Source organism: Vicia villosa, unplaced genomic scaffold (genome assembly GCF_029867415.1).
Source record: "Vicia villosa cultivar HV-30 ecotype Madison, WI unplaced genomic scaffold, Vvil1.0 ctg.000441F_1_1, whole genome shotgun sequence".
Lineage (NCBI taxonomy): Eukaryota > Viridiplantae > Streptophyta > Magnoliopsida > Fabales > Fabaceae > Vicia > Vicia villosa.
This window is the reverse complement of record NW_026705209.1, coordinates 887,582-894,055: the sequence shown is the minus strand read 5'-3', so window position 1 is coordinate 894,055 and position 6,474 is coordinate 887,582. Positions and strand designations below refer to the sequence as shown.

Below are 6,474 nucleotides of genomic sequence, written 5' to 3'. Positions count from 1 at the left end.
CTGACCTCTACAGTTTTTGTAAGGAACTAAAATGAGACTTCACTCTTAAATTTATTTCATAAATTAGTTAAATTTATAATATAATATTTATTATTGATTCTCATTATTTATTTAAAAAATTTAATATACATCAGACATTCAATAAAAATTTATTGGCATGAGCACCCATGAGATAAAAAAAGAAATAAAATACTAGTTGTTACAAAATGTTATTTAATAAGCAATCTCTTCCTCTTCTACTTTCTCTCTTATCATTTCAACATTCAACATTACTCCCTCCGGTCTCAATTATAAGCAAACATTTAATTTTTAGATTCATTCAACAATCAATGTATTTAGTCTAATAATAGACTAAATACATTGATTGTTGAATGAATCTAAAATTTAAATTTTTGCTTATAAATGAGACCAGAGGGAGTATTACTCACCGTTAAACTCTTTCTCTTATCTTTAGCTCTTGACTCAGTTAATAAAATTCTCCTAATATTTCTCTCTTACTAGTTCTCCTATTATAAGCAAAGAAAATACAATTTTGTTTCTTTAATATACGATAATTTTACTATATTAATTTTATATAATACTTATTTTACCTATATTGCCCATCATTACTTTATTAGTATTTGATGTTCCAATAAATTTACTGGTAGTAGGTGTGATACGTACAGTAGGATAGTGGAAATGCCAGCACCACACAATGGTAAGTGGCTCTTTCAAATGTGTTGAGAAATATGCGGTTTACGATAACAAATCATGGCTCCAAACAATTTGCAAACTCCCTCAATCTTCTTCGTGTTATTCTGGCCTAGTGCTTACTGGTTCAAAGCCCTAGCCCTAGCGTGGGATATATAAATGATGCAATATCAATGTTTCCTCTTGACGGGCATAATCTTGATTTTCAATGGATTCTTGCTTTTTCTTTGTTGGATCAGTAATCCGTTACCAAACTTAGTTGCAATTTACTAAATACCATCCGATTTGTTGATTTTTGTATTTGGTTTAATGTTTTTGTTCATCATATTTCCTTTGTTGTGTATGTGATTTTTCATTGACACAAAGAAACGAGGAAGGACAGGTTCCAAAATGAAGAGAGCGATATTCATTAACACAGAGAAATCAGGAACAACAACATTGTGCAAATATTGTCATGTTTTCAGGTGTGTGGGGTTGAGTATATTTTTTTTTTATTATGATTATTTTGATCAACAATCATTTTGTTTGTATCTTTACGATCATATTGATACTGACCATAATGTAACTACAGGAATATTTTAATGAGAATGAAAGCTCCGAAGGATGCTTATGAATGCATTCAATTGCGTCTCTTCAAAATGAAGGCTCGGTGAGTTTTATATATGTGTTTTTTTTTTAATGTGTTGATCATATGATAACAAGAATAAAAAGTACAAAAAATTATGTCTTTATCAATCAATTAAAATAAAAAAAAAAAAACACACACACATATATATATATATATATATATATATATATATATATATATATTTTTTAATCATATATCTTAGAAAATTTGGTATTCTAAGACTTTCAAACAATATATCTTAATCTATTTTAAAATATATTTAATTTTAAACATGTTTAAAATAAATAATTGATTTTAATCTAACAATTATTTACTTAGAGTATAAAAATGGTATTAAAGTTTTGGCTTATAAAAAAAATAATTGGTAAAATTAAATGTTTAATATGTTAAAAAACAGCCTTTAAAAATAAGTTATTTATTTAAACAAAATATTTTTCTATGTATTTTGCTATGTACCGATATTTAATTAGTATGAAATAAATTCTTAATATTTGAAGAAAACATATAATTAATGCTTTTCTATACAGAAAGTTGAGTTGTTAAACCCCCTTCTTAAATAGACAAGCTTCAATCATATACAAGTAAACTTATGATTCCTATATTAAAAAACCACAATAACACTGAACTATACAGTTTAGAAAAAATTTGCAGTTGTCGGTAACATTTATTTTTGCATTTTTTTACTTTATTATCCACGTAGAAGTTCATGTAAAATTGTTTAATCTTTAAAAAATTGTAAAACTCATTAATGTTATTTTAAATTCAAGTATGATACTTCATTAATTGTTATGTTATGATGAAACTTGAGAACTGAAATCCACTCAGTTAGAATCAAAAGACCGTTAATTTGATGAGTGTTTATAGTTACAACTGTTTTCTACATAGGTTGCGGTTGTGTCGATTTTTTTCCTATAAATCCTTTTTGACTACTTAATAAAGCCAACATCAAGTTTTCTCCTCAATTGAAAAAATGGACTCATTGAAGATTTTTTCCATTTTCGGGTGAAAGAAACACTACAAGAAAATTGACTTGTAGTGACAGACCAAAACCGTCACTAAAAGTCTAAAATCCGAAGCTGAATGATCTAATGACTTTGACTGACGGCCGTACTCTCCGTGCACTATAAGTACCGACTTGCAACGGAAATTTGACTGTCTGTCAATGTTATTTATTCGTGGGTAATGGTTTAGCACCTTTTCTGACGGTTAGTCTGTAGGTTAAACAAGTAGGCTTGTAAAACAAATTTTAACCGTTTACCTACAGTCTTGCTGTCACCAAAAGTTACAATTACTTTTTTAATTTATTTTTTATTAATAATTCAAAACTGGTCGTGATATTAAAATTAATTACACAAAAAAATATTAAAAAATATTAAATTTCTTAAGAAAAACAACTAATACAAGTTATTTGGGAAATATCATGCTACTTTTATATCTAAATAGTGTAGAAATAAAAATCATTAAATTTAAAATCATGTAATAATTAAAATGAGCTTATTTTGCAAGCATATTTAATAAATCAAATGTTACTTACTATTAATTAAACAAGAATTAACTCTTCATTCTTCATACCACAAAAAATTTGCAGAAGAATCAACCACTTCCTTCATTCTCCATAAACACCACTGAATTCCACCTTCAATCTTCAACTTCACGCATCGATCTTCAATATGCCATACTTCATAATTTCTGCAAAAAAAAGGCATCTCTATGCGCTTCACTTTCGATTCATTCTCCAAGAAAACTCTCCAAAGGTTCTTCGCGGTTCAACATCAAATAATCATCAATCATCATCACCGAAACTCTGCAACATCGATAAATGCCACAACATTTTCGACACTCCTAATATTGAAACCGCATCAACCATTGCATAATAACATCAAACAAACATTTGTAAATAAAACAAAAATTCATTGGACAATCAAATTCTCTTTCTAAATGTACAAATGCTCAACATCAGCTTAAATAACGTGTTACTTTAATTTTTCTCTCCTAAAGTATATCAGTAAAACAAGGATACAAAGTTAGCAACTATAGGGTGAATTACTTACTGGTATCATCATGTTCTAAAACTATTGAACTTCTGCAAGGATGATCTTCTATCCACTGGAAGGTAACACAATGCTATTAGTTTAGTACCAGGGGCAATCACAATTGTAATGGAACCCTGAATCCATTTCAACCTTTTACTCTTTCTATAGGGCCATATAAATTCCCTGGTCAAATGTTAGTTGTTAGACTAATTTAATAATTGCTAGACAGTTTAACCGTTAGATTGACCAATATCCAACACTTTACTCAAATCATAAAAACAGTGTTGCTAACCATTTATCTTTTCTTCGACTGCTTTTGCCATTGATTCTCGCGAACTCATTTCGAACAAGTTTAAAGCCAACTCTATGAGTTCCATTTACGAATAGAGACATGAACAAAAAAAATTAATATGTTGACTTGATTAAGGTAGTTTTACCAAACACCGGGAGGTCGAATAACCAATAAAGAACCTCCTTTCTCAACCAGATCACAAATAATTCCAGCACTGCCACTCACCAACTTTGATTCTCCAATCTGAGCAGAATGTAGAAATGTAGAGGTCAAATATCTCCAGAAAACATAGAGAAATTAATATACAACATTGGAAAAAATAGTTAAAAGATCATGTACATGGCAAGTGTACCTCTTGAAGAAGGCATAGAGCACCAGGAAACCATGACCAAGGAATACAGAGGGACGATTTAGGGGGAATATTTTCTTTCGGGTTACCAACATACTCTGGCTAAAAAAGGAGCTTATCCATAAAATCCATTAGAAGATCCTGCAAAGTAATATTAAATGAGAGCAAAAAACTAGATTAATTCTTCATAGTTTATCTTACCTTTATCATGTAGTGGATCAAAATTAAATTACAGTTGCAGTGATAACTAGAATAATTATTTTAAGAAAAATTGTCTTTAACAACATGGAAACAGCCAAATGGAGTCCAGATGAAACATGACAGTGTTTGGTCTACAAATTTCTTAATCAAAACTAGTTGTAAACAATTTAAAGCAAATAATTTAGGACATATTCTCTTCTCTTCATAGTTTTCCATCTTCTTTCTAGAGGGTAGTTCTATTTCTTGGTTCTTAATGGTAACTTTTTCCGCCACTCATCCTATGTTCTAATTTGAATGAATTAAACAGATTCATGGCTGGTTATTGAAAAAAAGCAGTGGATGATATTAAGCAAGCAATTAGCTAAATATGCATCAATGGAGTTAGGCAACTTAGCCTATGCATGCATGGTTTTCATTAATATTATAGCCAGAGTTATTAATAGCTCTTGTGAACGGAGCTATCCCAGTATTTTGTCCCAGCGCAGTCATCCTTTGCTACGGAGGAGTGGGGCGGATCGCACTTTCAGATTGCAGCCACAAGTGATGGGAAGGCAAGTCCTCTACAGGTCTAAGGCAGGTCGTTTACGGGTCTAGTATATATCACCTTAATACATGAGGAGCTATGTTAGATTATTGAGAAATTTATTTGAATCAGAGAAATATTTCAAAGTATTTCTATCTATATGCAAAAAAATAAATCAAACTAATTGATCTAGAGAAGTACTCACATTAGGGGTCGCCTCTGATTTTAGGTAGTGGCGTCTTACGTTTATCTCTATTAGCAGCCCTGAGAAGTGAGAACCCACATGTTAAATTTAGCATCAAGCTGGAACCATTGATTAAGACACTGGCATAACCAAGAAATGTATTGTCAAGGTATGTGACAAATCTCATACAAAGAAATTAATCATTACGAATTTACAATGAAATGAAATACTTGTCTGCAATATGGAGAAGAACAATTGCTGCATTTTGAAGTGAAGGATAATGTGATTCTTGCATCTATTGATAAGCCAAAGCTAGCATGCAGGCATTACCATTTACTAGTGTTGGCAAGTGACTGTGCAAATAAATAACAAAGCTAATTTACACCACGCATAGGCATTGAGAATGCAAAACATATATTAATTAAACAAAGTAAACTACATAATAGATATCATGCATACAAATCCACATCCAATCTTGCTGATGTGAACTCCTCACATAAATCCCCATGATAAAATAACTTTTCGAGAAGTTGTATTAACGCAACCTGAAAATGCATACACAAATAACAAAACCATCTCCATCAGTACTCAATAAATTAACCTCTGTCATTTAGAGAAACATATCTTAAACAAAGTAAAATGGTTTTGCTCACCCAAAATTTGGCCTTATATGCAGGAAAATTCGTACAATTTGTTATGTGAAAATTAGGATTCTTAAGAAACATCATTCTTACCTAATGCACCTATTAACAAATTCAAATTTGATATGTACATATGATGAGATGTATCATGCAGTGAATTCAGATCTACAAACAAAAATAAATATTCCAATAAATAAAAAAAATTAGAAAATGGAAATTTTTTAAAAAATCACATTGATATACCTGAAATTAGAAACAGATATTTTCCAAACTATTGATGTTGAACGAGGTTTTAGGTTTGTGCTATTGAAACAATTGATATTGAAATGAGATTTAGGGTTTGAATGATTCAAACGATTGAACTTTTATGCTGAAGCGATTCAAACCAATTTTGATATTTGAGCTATTCCAGCGATTGAAATGAGGTTTAGGGTTTGAATGATTCAAACGATTGAACTTTTATGCTGAAGCGATTCAAAGCGATTTTGAGATTTAAGCGATTCCAGCGATTGAAATGTAGTTTAGGGTTTGAATGATTCTAGCGATTGAAATGTGGTTTAGGGTTTGAATGATTCTAGCGATTGAATGATTCTAGCGATTGAAATGTGGTTTAGGGTTTGAATGATTCTAGCGATTGAAATCTGAATGAACAATTTTGAGAGATTAGAGTCGTCTTTAGAGAGAGAAAACTCGGAGTCATTTTTTACTTTTTTATGAAGTGCTCAGAGTCTTTTTTTGATTTGTAAAATAAAATAAAAAATTAAATTAAATAATATGATAGCTATTATTTTATAATAATTAATTATAACAAAATAAAATTCAAGTTCTAGTGACGGTCAACTGCTGTCCGTAGGTAAATCCATTTAAAGTGACTGTGGGTATATGGAGTTTTTCTTGTAGTGAAAATTTTGAAAGCTCCATCTAGATGATTAA

At 30.2% G+C, this 6,474-nt stretch overlaps 1 long non-coding RNA gene across 2 annotated transcripts; it reads right to left on the bottom strand.

Moving 5' to 3' along the window:
* Window positions 1-2,747: 2,747 nt before the first annotated feature.
* LOC131628286 (uncharacterized) lies at window positions 2,748-6,187 on the bottom strand. 2 transcript variants are annotated; one of them, XR_009291733.1, is made up of 5 exons: window positions 5,131-6,187; window positions 4,922-5,040; window positions 3,996-4,133; window positions 3,370-3,886; window positions 2,748-3,122 (listed from the first exon to the last, which is right to left on the bottom strand). It is a non-coding gene; the product is annotated as an uncharacterized LOC131628286 (long non-coding RNA). The 2 variants fall into 2 exon arrangements; XR_009291732.1 differs by having other exon boundaries at window positions 4,922-6,187.
* Between the last annotated feature and the right edge of the window lie 287 nt (window positions 6,188-6,474).